Raw genomic sequence first — 17240 nt, forward strand, 5'->3', positions numbered from 1 at the left:
ACCCACCCACCCCTTTGCTCTCCTCAGATCCTGTGCACTGTTCCATTGGGGCAGTTTTTTGCTCCTTCAATAAGCAGAAGCACATCTGTGGAAGTGCCATGAGTCAAATCCACTATCCATCTTCTTTTCTAATTACCTTGATTTTCTGGATTCCCAGCATGTCTGAGCACCTGCTTATACACTGCTAGAATTTGGCATGGGAGTGTAAAATGATGGATCACTTCTCTATCTCTGGGCTTCTTTACAAAGTACAGGGAATCTGTGCAAAGTGAGATCATTCAGCCAGAGACAGTGTGAGAGACAGCTGAAGGAAAGGATATATACTTGCACCAGGCAGTTCAGCAGCAAAAAATGAATAATTACCTTTCTGCCTGCTGATTATCTGCCACTGGCATGATGCCCAAGAGGGACAAGGGGAATATTTCCTTCTGCAGGTTGCTGGTAGTCTCTGCAGACTGCAGATAAGGTAAGTAGCAAAGAAAAATGTTGCTGTCCTAGACATCAGAAAGGTTTCCCTTGGATCAGCCCTCTTTGTAAAAGCACCATGATGCCTTTGATTTGCTAAATTGCAGGCACCAGCAAACCTGTACAGTGGGTTTGCAAAGGAAAACACTGAAAAAAAAATATTCTGTGAGCCAAAAGTCGAGTTGTCTCTGGTGTTACTCAGCTGAATTAAGTAGAGCTACATGGGGAGAGGGTGGAGGCTGTGAATTTCATCAGCCTAAGAGATCTCTTTGAATCTCTCACATTTTCATCATAGAAAAAGGGAACATCTGGACATATTATGCAAGGGCCACATTCTGCTTTCAGTTGTGCTGAGGCAAACCCAGAGTTTTCCCAATGGGACAATTCAAGATATACCCCAGGATAAACAAAAGCAGGATCTGTCACCATATTTTTGGCTTTACTGCTTTGTTTTCTAAGCTTAACCTGTTTGTGTCCAGCTTGTACTCATTTTCTGAAATTTCCTCTTCCTGAATGAGACACAGGAGCAGGACAGAAATCTAAGAAGTGTCCAGTTTTTCATTTGAGTGAGTTTTAAATCGTTCTTAGCGTTCTCCAAAAACCTCTGTCGTGTATCGCTCTTTCTGAGCATCTTTTTCTCCCTTTGACAACCCGTAAATTACTCCTGCTACCTTTCTCTCCCTCTAACCCTGCTTCATATTCTTTACTTTTCACTTCCAGTAAAGAAGAGTGAACAACTGAGAGTTTTGTTGTTGTTTTTCTTTTCCCACTGGCTCCAAAGGCCTCAGCTAAGAAAACAAAATAAGGCAGCTCACTCAGGGCTGTGCTGGGAATTGTACTTTTCAACTGTCTCCACTGTATGCCTCTGACACTCTTCAGACTATGAAGAGTTTAGGGAACAGGAAGAGGCTGTCAAATACTCTCTAATTCTTCTTACTCTCTGACTAGACTCTTAATTCTGTCTTCTTTTGGCCAGAGTGAAACCTGAAGCTGTGATTTTTTTGAGAGTAACAAGTGACATCAGGTGCCCAAACAAGATTCACATGCAGGGCATGATTTTTGGAGATTTGGTCTGAACACCTGATGAAGTTCAAGATCCTTCAGCAGGGCAGCTCAAACACTTTATGAAACCCAGACGCCAGTGTAAGCATCCCAAAAGGAAGGCACCAAAAAGCACTGTGTGCATCTTTGCAGCCAGAGCCAGCCCTGCTCCCTCCTGGGCACTGCACACAGGTGCTGCCTTCTACATTTTGCTGTGACACACGGGGCCTCAGGTCATGCCCACTCTGCTTTTCCATCTTGCATGACTAACCTGAGTTTCCTAACACCTTTCTTTCTGCTGCTTATACTTATAATGGGGGAAAAGGGTATTTGCTGCAGAAGTCCCCAGAAAATTGGCTGCAAAGACTACAGGCAGAAACTTTTCCTGCCTTTTCTTGCCTCTCCTCCAGCTCCTTCCACAGCTTTCCCAGGAGGCACCTGGGAGCTTGTAACATATTATGCTCGATGCCACTGCAATTCTAAGATAATTGGCTTTATTCCTGAGAAAGAAATGTTCTTGCCCTGGTAGACATGAAAAAGCATCTCCATGCAGACGTTTCCTGATACTTCTCTTTGCCAAGACTAGAACAGAGAAGCAGGAGTTGATGTTCGAATAGCCTTGGCATAAGGACAGGCTGATGCATGTAATGCATATCATTAAAAATAGTTAGCACAAAGAAATGGTTGTTATTTTGCTTAAATCGAGCTGGACTCAGTAGCTAATTAAGTACAGACTTTTTCCATGGTTATATGCAGTTTTCAAATTCCTATAACACAAACTGTTTTAGAGGATAAGTTAAATACAGAATGCATTGAGTTTGGTAGAGAAAGTTTAAAGGTCTGCATTTTCCCACCAAAGCTATTTGATATCAGCTACAGAGTGGGTGTGTGTGTGTGTGGAGGGGTTATGACCTCTTTTATTTTTACAACCATTGCCATGATTTCATAATACTGGCAGCAGTCACTTCAAGAGAGGGACTAGACTTTATTACTATAATTATATGCTAGTATGTGGGCATAAAACAGAAAAACTTTTCTATAGATAAATGCCAGTAGCAAAATCCCTTTGCCCAACAAATAGTCCTTTAGCAGTGTTATGAATATTATATTAACCTCAATAAAAGCTATGCCAGAAATGTCTACTGTACGTGGCGCAAGCTCTGTGTTCTTACAGCAGCTTTGTTCTAAAAAATGAACATACTCAGTGCTGAGAGCACGCAGCACCTTTCCTTTGCACAGGGTGTTAGAGATGCTCAAGCACTAACCACAGAGGCCCATTGTGGGAGGCAACACCCCTCTAAACGGAGGGGAAACTGAGTCAGGGAAGGTATGGTTGAATGTTGTGAATGCAGTTCTGAGCAGCCCCAATGGGATGCTGTGGGTATGTATGCACCATGTGGGTGGTGCAGGTGTGGGGTGACACTGGGTGAGCCCCCCCGGGCTAGTTCCCTCTGGGCTCCACCCGTGACCATACTTTGCTGCTTGAGTTTCTGGGGAGGCACAAAAAAGAAGGATGAATCCTGCAGGAGAAGTGAGGCACTGAGTCCCATCCTCGCTGCCCCTGGACAAACCCCCTGTGCTGGCAGGGCAGAACACTGCCCTCGGCGCTCAGATCCCACTTACGTGGGATCTCCATCAGCAAAGGTGAAGGAGGGGATTAGGAATCAAAGAGGACAACAGAGTTTTGTTGAAGTCCATCATTCTCAATCAAGAATTGAGAATCAACCTAAGGCCTTCCAGCCCATCTATGAGAGCTGCAGAGCCACTGAGCCTGACTTGACTGAAGCCTGGGCTTTGGGTGATGCCTGAGAATAGAATGCCACCTGGGTAGCTATCAGTCTGGGTTAGGACATCCACATCCCGGCAGGATCACCACTGCAGCACAAAGACAGCTAGAAGTGGTGGGAGCAGCTGCTCTCCAAATTTGAGAAGACTACCGGGGGGAATTTTTTGGCCTAAGCAGGAGGTGACTTTGCTATCAGAAGTGATTTCAAACTCAACATTTCTGTGCTCCCAAACCCACACTGCTCTCAGACAGAAGGAGGCTGATGGCCAGTGGGGCAGGGACCTCAGCAAGGGGCTGCTTCCCTCAGCAAAGGCTGATCAAGAGCAATTTGGCCAATAGAATTGTCTGTCCAATAAAAGAGTTATAAAAACCAACAAACTATTGTTCTTGATTTTTTTTTGTTTTTCACATTTATTTCCCTGACCCTGTTTTCAGGTAAGCTGATGGAGGGTTATAGATTAGCCTATTCATTTCCACAGAGATTTAGTAGTTTTCTCCAGTGTCTTTTATTCCAATTGTATTAAATTTTTCATCAGGAAATAAAAACGGCCAATTATGTAAATAGCATATAATAATAGCATATTATGTAAATAGCACTGGAAAAGTAGATTGATTCAACTTTGTTTCAGTTATCATGGAATTAGTAAAAATACTTGTTGTGAATAGTTCAGAATGTCATTTAGGATGCTTTTCCCTATTTGTCAGTGATCTGATTTTGACAGATAAAATTATTTTTAGGTAGTTGCCTGGTAGCATATGGGAGCAATACTAACGTATGGTTGAATAATCAGTTGTTTTTATTAACTGCTTACTATCAGTCCTATAAGCTGTACAATGTCCAGTGTGTTCTGTGTTTCTGCTTGGCTGAAAAAATCATAAAAGAAGAGTGATACATAGCAAATATGGTGCTTTTTTAATATGCATGTTCAGTGTAACTGTTTGCTTTTGCTTTGAGCCAAGAAACAGACTTATATTCACAGATTTAAAAAAAGTGAAATGGTCACAAATAATTAATGATATGATCCTGCCACCTCTGACTGCACTCATTGTTTATAGTGATGTAAATATTCACAGAATAAATCTAAATACTTGCAGATATTGCATATCTCTCAATGACAAATTCTTGCAACAGCTCATGATTAAAAAAAAATCCTATATGTAAACACAAGACAGTGGTCAAGCCTGCAATAACATAAATTTTTCAATGTTTGAAGACCAGGAACCACTAGTAATTCCAACCATCATGAATATACATTTTAGCTGGCTGTACTTAAAATGAAAGGTCAAATGGAAAACAAACACAACCACAGGGAACAGGAATATTTGAAATGGGAAAAGTGGTCTGAGAGTAAAAGCAGAGGCTCATCCAGACCAAGAGCTGTCATCTCTTGAGTGCTGACAAAGAATGACCAAGTAGGCCATTCAGACCTGAAGTCCCAGTGTTTTGCATTTTATTTACTGTGCTCTGAGTAGTAGCACGAGGCCCTTGTGCTTAATAAATAAATAAACCCCACACCTTTGAGAGGAAACTCTTCCATGGAAAGGCTGCAGTTTGAGCAGGGTGTTCGAATCAGGAGGCTGCAGAGAGATGCCCCGGGGGCTCCTCCATCCTTGCTGCTTCATCCCTGCCAGAGGGGCAAAGCCACAAAGGTGCCTGTCCCACACCACGTGTGCAGACATTGCTGCTTCTCTGCTGGCTTCGGACACCCTGGGAGCATGGAGGTTAGATGCTGTGGCTGGCTTGTGGCTGCTGTGATGGGGAGGTTTTATAGCAACATTTCTTTTTGTCAGAGTTTTATGGTGATGACAACAATGTGGTCAGTGAAGCACTGCCAATAACCTGCATTGCCTCTTCTCACTAAGAATACAAATTATTTTGCTAGTAGGATTCCTTGCCTCGTTATTATTTCCATTGTACAACAGTATGATGTGTAAGACAAGGTGATAGAGCTGAAGAATTTATACCCAAAGGCTTGATTCTAACATGCTGATGTTCAGAGCTGTACGTACTCTGTTTTCAGTGCGGTGGTTGTGGTATTGACAACCCTGTAATGATGAATCTTGAAGCAAAAAGGAACACTACTACCTGCAAAAGTCAACCTGCTGCTTAAGTGCGTGAGGATCACCGAAGCTGATCCGGCTTACTCCTGCTACCACGTACGTTTTGGAGAAGTGAGTGGAGCATGTAGAATGTTCATGGTTGAAAACAAGGATGCAGGCAGTAAGAGTACCAAAAGTGATGGCTGAACACAACACTGTTCAACCCAGTGCTCATGCAAGGTTACTGAATTCCCCATCTACTCACCTAACAAATATTTTTGTCATTGGTTTCTTTAACTGACACAGTCTTTTCCAGGCACCGTTTTCCTCCTTGCAAGAATCAACATTAAGCCTTACTCAATGGCTGTAACAGATCTTCACTTCTCATCCAGCAAGACTAAGGAGAAAAGGTTGCCAGCGGTCTGGGAGAATACATCTGGATTGCTGGTTTGAAATACTCAACATGAAGCTTCAAAGTTCACTAAGGAGAAAAGGTATGAGATAATTTTATTTTATTAAAATTTTAATAACTATTATTCTCAAACTCCCACCCAACTCCCACCCAGTCTACCTCATGACTTACAGAAAAAAGCAAACAGAAACCAGTTTTGTCTCTCTTTTGATACATGGGACCCTAATAAGGTGCAGATAACACTGCCAAGGAAGGATAGGGCTGATCTGAGGATCTGTAGAGCCATCCCACACTGCCTAGTCCTGGGCTAGAAAATGGAAACACATTTGGGAGAAGACAAGACCTCAGAGAACGTCCCCAAATAAGCATACATTAAGTCTTTTGCTGCATAATCTTGGGATTACGAGCCTACATTGCTCATTTTGTTCTGTTGAAAGAATAGGAAAGAATAACCCAAGTCAGAGATCTTGTTCAGCAACTAAAACGCCTGAGTTTGGCTGAGCAAAAAAGGTATCCACCTCCAAGCTGCTTTCATAGAGTGCACAGAGCAGCAAGGAGCATGCCTGGGAAGGACCAACCTGCTGTATCAGCAGAGGGAATAAAAGTGCTTTCCCCTTTCTGATGGGGATATGGTGGCTGAAGAACAGACACAAGCTTCTTATCTCAATTGTCTTTGCATGGTTTTAGTGTCACACCCAACCAATGTGTGAAACCTTGGTAGGCCACAAACCACATACTGACCAGGCAGGAGCCAAATTTGTGCTGGTCCTCGAGCGCGAGGTGGGCGCTCGAGGTGGGCGCTGGGGCTGCGGGAGGAGGTGGTGCTGGGGGCAGCTGTGGGCAGGGGAGCAGGAAAGAGAGCAGAGAAAAAACCCCATATATCTCAAAATGTGTCAAAATCCTAAGGATACATCAGTTCCCCCCAACAGCTCAGTGCTTTTCCTAAAAAACATCTTGAACTTGGCAGACCAGTACTCACTGATATAAATCCAGTATTTTCCATCAGTTTATTACTATCTCTACCTGGGTTTTTTTGGATCATCCTTTTTTTCCTCCTAGATGTTCCGTTTCCTTTTCTCAGAAGCAAACACATCATTATGTAAAAATACTGCTCAGTGCAGGAAATCTGCTTTTCTGTCTCGTTGCTGTACTTCCAGTAAGCTTCAGTCTCCAAGTCTAGTGCTGCAGCTCAGGGACAAAGTCCTTTGTTTCCCAGCTCTACAAGGAAATATTTATGTGTGAGCTTTACAATTTGTGGCCAGCATTTATCAGAAAAAAACCATAGAATTGTGCAATACAATTTGTCATAATATCATACTTTGCAGAAACTGTTTATTACTTGTCTGGTGTTTAAGTTATGCGGAGAGGGGGAACCCAGCATACTTCGTGTGGGCCACTTCTCCGCTCAGATGCGCTGGATACCAAATGGGACCATTTACTTTTGCAGCTGCTGGTACATATGCTAAAATTAGCCTAAATAAAAAATAGCAGCTGCATGGGTAGAAACAAACCGAAGCTGATTCACAGATGAGAGGCAGCTTGGGGAACTCAGGGGTTGCAGCTAGACTTGACACAAAGGCTGGCCCAGTGTAAGAGCCCCGTGCCTACAAAGACACAATAGTCCATAATGGTAAGCCAAAATTATGTTCAGCTCAACCCCCTTGCTGGGGAAACCCTTTCACCACCCTGGAGTTTTTTCTTTTTCTTTTTTTTCTTTAACACATATTACAATGTCTCATTATGTAGGAACACACTTCCCTTTAACATGTCTGTCTTCTTCTATCCCCTCAGCCTCCCCCACATACTTTCTTTGGACAACCACACTCATTGTGGCCAATGCCAAGAAAAGCCCACTCTCCGCTTGTGTCCAGTCCCATACTCCCCGCTAACTCCATGCCAAGACATTGACAAAGTGCAGGATCTTTCTCCACAGGCTTGTCACGGGCTATTTTTTTTTTTTTTTAAATAGGATTCCCTTTCAAAATGCCAGTGCAGTGGAACTTCATGACATCTTCCACCAGCAGCTCCATCTCGCATTGCCCAATGCATTATAGTCAGATAAAAGGACATATTGTGGGTTTTAAGGCAAAGTCTACGTTACAGGGAGGATGGTGCAGAGGGGCAGACCACACAGTCCACACTCTCTGAACAGTCAAATTGAACTTCCCAGGAGCAGAAAAAACCAAAAATTCCAGCTGTTTTTCATAAGAAATTATTTCTAGCTGCAGTTAATTAAAAATCTACAGTCTTGTTATGAAGGCTCGTGTCTGGGAGGACTTGGAACGTGCAGGATTTCTGGGTGGTGTGTTGCAGAGGTCCCCGTGACTTAGCACGGAGTCAGTGAAGGCTTTATTGCCCCTGTGTCAGGCTTTGCATCCCTCATTACACTGATTTCCAGGCAGGTTTGTTTGCTTGGGCTCCTCTCAAGGGTGGTGTTCCTGGCCTTGAGAATAGTCCCACATGTTCTTCAGAACTCCCGATCTTTTATCCCCAGGTAAGAGAGAAGACATGGCACAAACAGCCATGTCTTCATGAAGCTGGCATCAAGCTTCCAGGCAGCTCTACTTCCACACTTGTGGAAAGTGGAAGAAAGAGTTCACCGCCTGGCAAAGGTTCAGCTCCCTTGTTCTTTCCAGCTTTTTTCTCCTTCCACTCCCAGACCCTACAAGGACATTGTCCGGCAGCCAGGTCACCTCTGGCTAGGCTTCTTCAGCTACAGACAAATACAGATCCAAGAGCTTCAGCCTCAACTCCTCCTCACACCATAAGGATCAAGAAGTGAGGCAAAGGTTTTGGTCTGGCACAGACTACCTGCAAGTTAACTTGCACTTGACTTCAAACAGCTTCTCTGAGCCCGTCCATCACTGCTGAGAAGAGCTGAGGTGCCACTGTGCCTCAGTGGCAACTCCCCCCAACATGTTCTCTCCCTGTCCTGGGGGTAATTTCCACCAGTGCCTTGTGGCTACCAGGCAAGCACCCTTGGGGCCTCAGCACAGGCTCACAGCCTTAGAGGACAAATTGAGGGCTTTTCCTGATAAAGGACTCACCTCCGAAGCTGAGGTAGCAGCACTCAGAACCAGGCTGAATTCCTTCTTCACCGTGAAAAGTCTTATGTAAGCTTTATCTCCTAACCACTACAGACTCACTCTCTCTCTTCTATAAATTCTTGTGCTTAAGCTAATTTTCAGCTCTTGGATCCAGCTTCAGCCAGAAAGCAGGACAATGTCTCTTCCTGCTCTTCATGCTCTGGTGCTTGGGGCACTCTCCAGGCAGACAGGCAGCAAACCTCCATGGGCTGAAGGTGGAGCTGAACCTATGTTTCCTATTTGGGAGCTATTAAATTAGACAAGGACCAGATAGCTACGGGCTGCACATAGAAGGGACTGCTCGATGTGCAGCAGTTGTATAATATACCTTGGGAGTGCTCAGCCAAACAACAGAGGCAGCTGTGTTTAAGTACAGGGACTTTTTGGATGGCAATTTTGTTCCAAGGCACAATTCCACTTAAGCCTTCCTTTAGGCAAATCCTCCCCTTACTGAGGCTTAAGCACCCTCAATGGTAGATGACCTTGGACGCCGTAGCAGCAGACAGAGGGGGGTTCTGAAAGCTCCCACCCTGGGCCAGTTGTGAACTATGCTGCAAACCCGTTTGGTAGCCTTCATGTGAATGGGGCCTTTGTTAGCAACTGATGAGTAGGATGTTCAGAGAACTTGGGAAAGTATGCTTGGCAAGTAAACTCACCTAACTAATAATAAAAATGGTCTTCAAATTTGCCAGGCTTCTTTGCCTGAGGCAAGCACAATTAAAGTCAATGAATTGTTTAATGTGAGGAAATAACAAGAGGGGGAAGAAAAAAAGCATACTGTTCCCTGATGCTGTTTTGGAATTTCTCCTGTGTAGATCCTCCTCTGGATTGATGATAAAAGCCTTTGGCATGCTTCCTGCAAAGAAATCAAGAAGCATAACAGAGATATGTGAGAGCTATATCCTACCTTAACATAAGGATAGAACTCTCTGATCTAAGGCATTTTTCATCTCTAGCTGGGATGATGCTCTGTCTGGCAGGCACGTATTTGATTTTGGATGTTTCAACAAGCCAGAATGCTTTCATGGGAGCACTCCCAATGACATGGACACCCGTTTCAAATATGCTGGCAAACTGCAATCCTCCTCCACAAGAGGCAAAGAGCAGGCACTAATTACGGGATGGGTGTAGCACATACCTGCCTCAGGTGGGAAAGAACCGAGCCTGAGAACTGCATCTCCACAGATCCAACTAATGTGCTCTCCTCTGTGCAAAACCAGGAGGCAGAGAATATTTTTCAGACTCAAGAAGAGACATAGTCCCTGCAGATAAGGCAGGAACTTGATTTAGAAACTGTCCTCCTTCTGACCTGGACAACATTTCCACTGTTTTTCCATCACTTTTCACTGTCACATCTCATTTTAAGGCATAGCAGCCCTGAGCACTCTAAGAGGCAGAAATATACTAAGAGCTTGCAAATTAAAGTAAGCACTACATTTGTCAAATAAATATGGTAATAATCCTGTTTGGGCAGATCTCTAATTCTTTGAGTTCTATGTCTTAACTGACTTCTTCTCTAATTTACTATGGATTGTGAGTCTTTTCCTAGATAGTGTATTGGTAATCTTGGCTTGAATGAGAAGAACAAATTTCTAGATGGTAGTTTCTGTTATTCTGTAGTTACCAGTTAACTGATAAATTTTTGGTTTTTTCCTAATAGCAAAGAAATAGAGGAAGGAGAAAGATTACTAGCTGTGCCTAACCTGCACTTTTGGATTGTGGTAAAAGAATCACAAAGATGAAATTTCTTCATTGCTTCCTTATTCTGTAAGCTGCTCACTGGGATTCAGGAAGAGTGGCCTTTTCTCTAAAGCCTATGGGTGCACTATCATACCAGACCATTACAATGTGAAGTATGGACACCCTGCTTTCTGCTGGAACAAGACAGGGACCACAATACACCCTGGTGGTTTCTCTGCTGCTGGTTATTTCTGGCAAAGACCTCAGCAACACTTTGGTCTGGGCAGTGCTAAAGGTGGAAGAGCGCAAGATGCGCTGGGACACTGCATTGGCCAGAGCCTTGAGGTATGGCTGTCACACAGCCAAGCATGCCAAAAGCTACCACAGGTTTCCAGGTTAGCTTTACCAAAACATCACATTTTAAACCAAAGAAGATGGTCTTTAAATAGGAAAACTCAGACCTGCTCTATAAGATACATTTAAACACATCTCCAGCATTTGCAGAGAGAGACAAGCCCTATTTCAGAGGCAGCTATTTTCAGTAACTTCCTGGGCTGCAGTGAACTTCACCCTGTCCTCTTGTGGTCCACCATCCTAAAAGCTCAGGTATGAGATCACTGAAGCAAGGCTTCTGCTCTCCAGATCCTTCCACAACTGGTGTTCACGGCTTCTCTGTCTTGTCCCATTGTGCCTCCCAGGGCCACCCCAGCTACACATGCCCAGAAGCTGGGCAGGATGGCAGCACTCCACACGAGGCCCACTGTCAACCTGTCTTTCCTCCCAGGCATGGTGAACAAGGCAGACAGATAGCCTCTCTGCCACGTGGGATGGCATTCCACACCACAGGTAGCAACTTTACCCACTCCTAGGTGGCCAAGAGGGAGGCTGAAGCCTGGGGGTTGAAGCCCCTGGGAAGCTCGGGGCTGTATTTTGTAATCCCAAGGGAAAAAATCAGCTGTAAGTGCAATGCAGTGGCAAGCTTGGTGGGTCCAGAAGTCCCTCTCCTCTTCCCCTCTCCCTCCCGCTACCCTTGGAGGATGGCCGGTGCCAGCAGTAATGTCCCAGGAACGCCGCAGCTGGTGCCTCCATGCACGAGGCAAGCTGCAAGCTCCTCGGCTCTGGGATCACCATCAATAATGCATTCACGGGAGAGGACGGAAGAGCCAGGCAGCTAATAGAGCTCTCGGGGCTGCTCAATGGCACCACTGTCTCCCCGCTCGCCGACGATGGCTGTGCGTGTGCGGAGGGTCGTGCGCTCCCAGTGAAGATAGAGCTGGCAGACGAGCTGGCAGGCTGTGTCCTTAGCTCAAGGCAGGCTCAGCCCGGGGTGTCAGGTTTGCTTAGAATGAAGGAAATCACGTTTCTTCCTGCCTTCCCCTCCTGTCCCTTATTTAAATAGCCTCCTCTGTGGCTTAAGGAAGAGGCCCAGATGGCAACCAGCCCCCAGCTGTGCTGCCTGGGGAAGAGTGCAAGGAAATGCCAAGGATTGCATGGCAGGAGTAGCTCACGGACCTGTCAGAGCTTGTGGAGAGCAGAACTCCTTTAATCACCCTTTCTCAAGGTAAACTGCATATTTTCCTCTGGTTTCACTCTATGTGTTCCCCCTTTTTTCTCTCCCACTTGATGCAACTAGTGCATCTCCGGTCTTAAGTCCTGTGCAAGAGCTATAATCAGGCATTTTTCCTTCCCCACCATGTCTACAGACACTCTTTCTAGACCATGTGTTACCTGACCATCAGTTTAAGTCTAAATATTTAACCCTCAAAATCTGTTAAAACCCCACTTCATGTGGTTGTGCCTTAACCCAGATATCAACTTCACCCCACTTTAGGGAACTATTCACGAGTCAAACTGTGGAGATCCACCATGATCCCTCTCTATCCCTTTTTTGCTTCTGGCACATGCATACATAAATACAATGTCCAGTTCATTGTCTAAAGCTAGTCCCTCTTTCTTTTCCCTGTCACCTGTCTTCTGAAAGCTTTCTTCACAAGCAGAGCAGGGAGGAAGAAAGGGGCTCGCAGTGTTAAGTGCTGGTGGTCTGGAGGGGGTGCCCTGTGAAGAAGTCATGGTTGTGGAGTGGCTGGGCAGACCAGAGTGAAGGAACCAAATCTTCCTCCAGGCTTACATTATGGGGGTGACTAAAGGGAAAAGCTGAAAGTATGACAACATTATTTCACCATTTTGTGATGTGCAAGGATCTTCTTGCCCTGGAGAGAATCAGGAACAAGGTGGAATATGGCGGAAATCTGTCAGAAAAAAGCATTCAACCGTGAGTATGCTCTTGGACAGCTGTTTGGATTTGGATTTTGGGGTTGTTTTTTCCATAAGGAGAGATGGGTTATAAACCCCAATGGTTTTGATGTCGCTTCGGGGAAATGGGACAGGACAGGTGGTGTGGGTACACCAGGAGGAGAGGACAGATGTGGGTACACCCCATTGAGGTGCAGCTCTCCTCTCTTTGCCTCCTGTGGTCATGGCCCAGGAGCTTGGCGATGGTGCAAAGGCAAGATGTGCAGAGTGGGCAAGTTGGGGCATTGCTCAAAGGGGACAGAGCTAAGGCGCTTAGCGTGTGTCCCAGTTTTCAGAAGTTTCAAGTTTTGCTGAGCTCAGTACTCTGAAGTGTGCAATCTTGGCACTGCATTAATGCATATCTTTGCCAGCAAATTTCTTAGCAATTAAAAGAAGAAACAATTTTCTCCTTAATGCGCATTTAGGCAGCTGTCATTACTCCCAGGTTGTGCAGGTGGCATGTTTTTGTGCCTAGTTGTAGGTAAAAGAGCTGCTGAAATCCTGCGGAGATCTTCCAGTTTTGCTTTCTGCTCTACAGGACTGAAACAAATAATATTTACACAGCAGCTGGCAAGGCAGAAGAAGCCATAGGTAGGGTTTTTTAACCAAAAACCCTTGACAGCTCCACTCTTGCTGGTCACAGTATTTCTCATACAGCTCTCCTCCTCTCATCAGCCCTATCCCCACCACATCTTGGAACATATATCCATGACAGTAATTTTCATCTTTACTCCTCCATAAAGCCATTAACTCTCTAGAAGCCACAGTAGATATAAGACTGCTTGTTTGCCTTTGCTTATAGGTGTATAAATGGCAGCTGGAGGGAAACACTCCTTTGTTTTCCTTAGCTGAGCTGTGCATTGAGCCAAATGCTCTCCTCCTCAAGTCTCCAGCCAAGTTTCCTCAGCCATATCCATGGTCCATCTACTCTCCCCTTACCATAAGCCAGGTCTTCTTCCACATGCCAGTATTGCAGTCCCCCAGTTCCCCATCACTTGGAGGTGAAGTGTGTCCTGCCTTCATTTTCCCTCCTTTTAAACCATAGTTAAAATTTGCGTTATCTTAATTCATTACCTTATTTTTGAGGTTTAGGTCCGTATTGTCATTATCCCTCCTCCAAGATTCTGCCTCTCATGACGAAGATTGGGAAGAGGGACCTCCACCCAATGACAATCATGGCTCTTCTCCCAATCCCAATCCCAGCAGAGACAGACCTGCACAAGAATATGGGCTTCAGCCTGCTGGCATTTCTCCTGCCAGACTGCAACCCTCCAAGAGGCTGGTGTGGGTCCAGGAGGGGACATGCAGGGCTGGCTCCTTGCTGTGACAGAGTTCCCATCACTGGTCTACAACCGTTGACAACTTGGTTATTCTGTGAGCTATAAAACTGGATGGTCCTGTTTGACTCTAAAACTTTGATCAAGAGATTCTTCTTGGGGCCTATGAAAACATAACAAACTACATTTAAATGGGAGCTTGGCAGCCAAAAATATGGATAGTCCAAGAATCATCAAATTAACAAACGCGATGATGCAGCTCTGTTTTGTAAACACAGTTGAAGCAGCTAAGCTCCCATGAAGAGCCACAAGGCTGTGAAAACTGAAATGTTTATTCTTCCATTACATTCAAGAACACTCATAAAAATAAAATAAAGTAAATAGATGCTGAGACTAGAGGATTCCCAAATATCAAGTAAAGGAACAAGTCTGCAAGTGGGAAAGAGAAAAAAATAGGGGTTGGTGATTGGAACTGTTTTCATTTGTAGTATCTATTTCCCCTTCTGCTTGTCAGGACACCAAAACTGCGTGTTTCAAGGAAGATTTTTATGCTGGAAAACCTGAAGCAGTGTGTCTAAAGAAAAAACATGTTGCCCATGGCAGTGCACATTTTTCTTAGTCATTCTGACTGCAGAAGAGACGGTGTGTGTTTTGAGGGAGGATTTTCCCTCTTGCAGGCTGCTCTAATGACTCCTTGCGATGTGTTTACTAGATGAATCACACACAGAATCTCCAAGGGGGGGTAAGGATCTTCCCTCGCAGATACACAGCTGCCTCCACACGTGACTCTCCGTTAACTAAACGTGCCCAGGTATCAGGCTACACACAGACACATTCAGGCATCCCTTCAGGCCGTGCATGACACAGCAGTACCTGGTATCTTCTCACTCCATCCTCCATTTTGAGAATCAAGGGGAAGGAGGAGTGCAGTTAAAGGGTAATGAGCAGCCTGAAGAGCGGCTCTGAAGGCTTCACAAGCTCCCTTGCTTTTTCAGCTGCTTGCAGACTGTTATGTCTGTTATGTGAAACATTCAAGCATCTTCCAGGTCCTCTGCAAACTCTTTCACAGATTTTTCCTTCCCTACTTTTTTTTCTCAAAAGCTTTCTACTGTCTTTCTTTCTTGACTTTCATTCTGCCTTTCCTGTTTTTAAAGTCCAGCACTTTAAGGTCTCCATCTAACGCTGGGGAATCTTCCCCTTCAGGTCCTCCTTCACCCCGCTTCGGAAAGCTGCCTTCTCCTGGCAAACCATCCTGCCTTCTTATCCTCCATAATCCCTACTTTTCTCATGACCTGAATTGTTATCCCGGTAATTTGTCTTCTCTTTGTTTGTCTTGCCTACCTTTCGTGGCAAGCAGTTTAGAGCAGGGAATGGGGATGGCTCTGTCTCTGGAAGTTTGCTGCTATCTGTGTCCTCTTTGAACAGCAATAAATCTTGAATTCTGCCTCACTATGCCTCTGAGACTGCTTTAAACTTTTTTTGGTCTGGGTCTGATGGAAAAACCCTCTGGCACATTCGAAGTGCAGAATGGGTCTCCCAGAAGCCCCGAGGGACCTGTGCTGGACTTCCCCTTGGACCACAGCTTTTCCAGCCTGCACTGAGGCCCAGGAACATGGAGGGTGCTCAGGGTTCCCTAAGGGAGGGCCGTTTTCCCTGCTCAAAAACCAGAATGAAGGAAAGGACAAAAATTGGGGAAAATATTGCTATAAATGGAGAGAATCCCATTCCCTGCTGACTGGGGTATTTTGTGAGTCATGGTTATTTTCTTTTGAATACAGAGCTCCACTGAGCTGATTAAGTGGAATTAACAACACGGTCAGGAATCCTCACAGTTCCCTATTGCTCTGATCCCTGTGGCTCTTGTTTTACCTCTCCTGCCTTTGGGAACACTTGAGGAATTTATTAATGAGGCCCAATTACAGAAAATCGTGGGTTTATAATCAACATTCTGGCTAATGCTGGAAAGGCTCTTTTAACTCCTTGGGAAGTTAAAACAAACACCAGAACACACCTTTTAAGGCATTTCTGCTCCCCAAAACACCCAGAAGGAAAGTTGTCCTTAGAGCTGACCAGTTATCCTCACTGGGGCATTGCAGCTGCATTGGCCATTGAGTGGAGGTCTCCAAGCAGCAACACGTCGCAGGCTCCAGATGCCTCTCAACACGCTCTAGGTGCTGGGGAGGCCATGGGCAAGAAAGGGTTTCAATTAACTGTCCAATTATTGCCCAACATTGCATTTATTTGATCAAATGATTTGTACTGTGTGCGAGGCAGAAATACTTGATGCTAACTCTGAATGAGGGCTTGAGCTGAAAGGCACCCAGCAGACCTGGCACATCGTCTTGTGTTCAGAGGGGCTCCTTCAACATTAACTTAATTTCAGCATTCAGAATTAAGCTTCTAGTTCTTTCTATGGACAGAAAACCTTGAAAATGGCCAGCTGCTGCTAACAATGCTGAGAGCCCAAGATTGGCAAGAGGTTTCTCCACCAGCAGAGTGACTTCCTTGGGGTAACAGGAAGGTCTCCTGAAAAACCAAAACAAACCGAAGACTCCCATGAACAACAGAGCTAGTAGGGGCTGGGTTTTATTATATAGGTCTATGCTGCTGAATAAAGGGAGCCAGTGATCAATTCCTGGTCCTGAGGACAAGTAAAGCAAAGTGACCACCAGCTACTTCTAGAGCAGAATTGGCGTGCCAGCATAGCATAGGATCCCTAAGAAACAACTATTATTCTTAGTGTGTTGTGGGATGGATTTTTTTTAAGTCTTTGGAAATAAAGCTCAGACTTTGTTGCAGCCCACAAGAATGTGGTTTTCTTATAGTATAAAACTGAGCATATGTGTCGTATGCCCTAGGGTAGAGCATATAGACAGTGAAGGTTCAACACTTTTGGATAGTGTTGAAAGACTCATCGGCTGGAAGGAACCAAATCTAGTGAGAAGAGCTCATTCATGCTACCTCCTGGGAAAAGTACCTGGATAAACCATTTGCCAAGTCAAGGCTGGGTGTTGTATTGGAAAAAGCTCGTTGGGGCTATGTAAAGCAAAGCTAGGGGTGAACAAAGAAATAAACTGTGTGGATAAGCAGATATCTAGAGGCTAAGCTCCATTCATGGACCTCTTTCAGCAGTATGGATGCAGTGAGCATGTGTCTCTCAC

Source organism: Calidris pugnax, unplaced genomic scaffold (assembly GCF_001431845.1).
Source record: "Calidris pugnax isolate Ruff unplaced genomic scaffold, ASM143184v1 scaffold273, whole genome shotgun sequence".
NCBI lineage: Eukaryota > Metazoa > Chordata > Aves > Charadriiformes > Scolopacidae > Calidris > Calidris pugnax.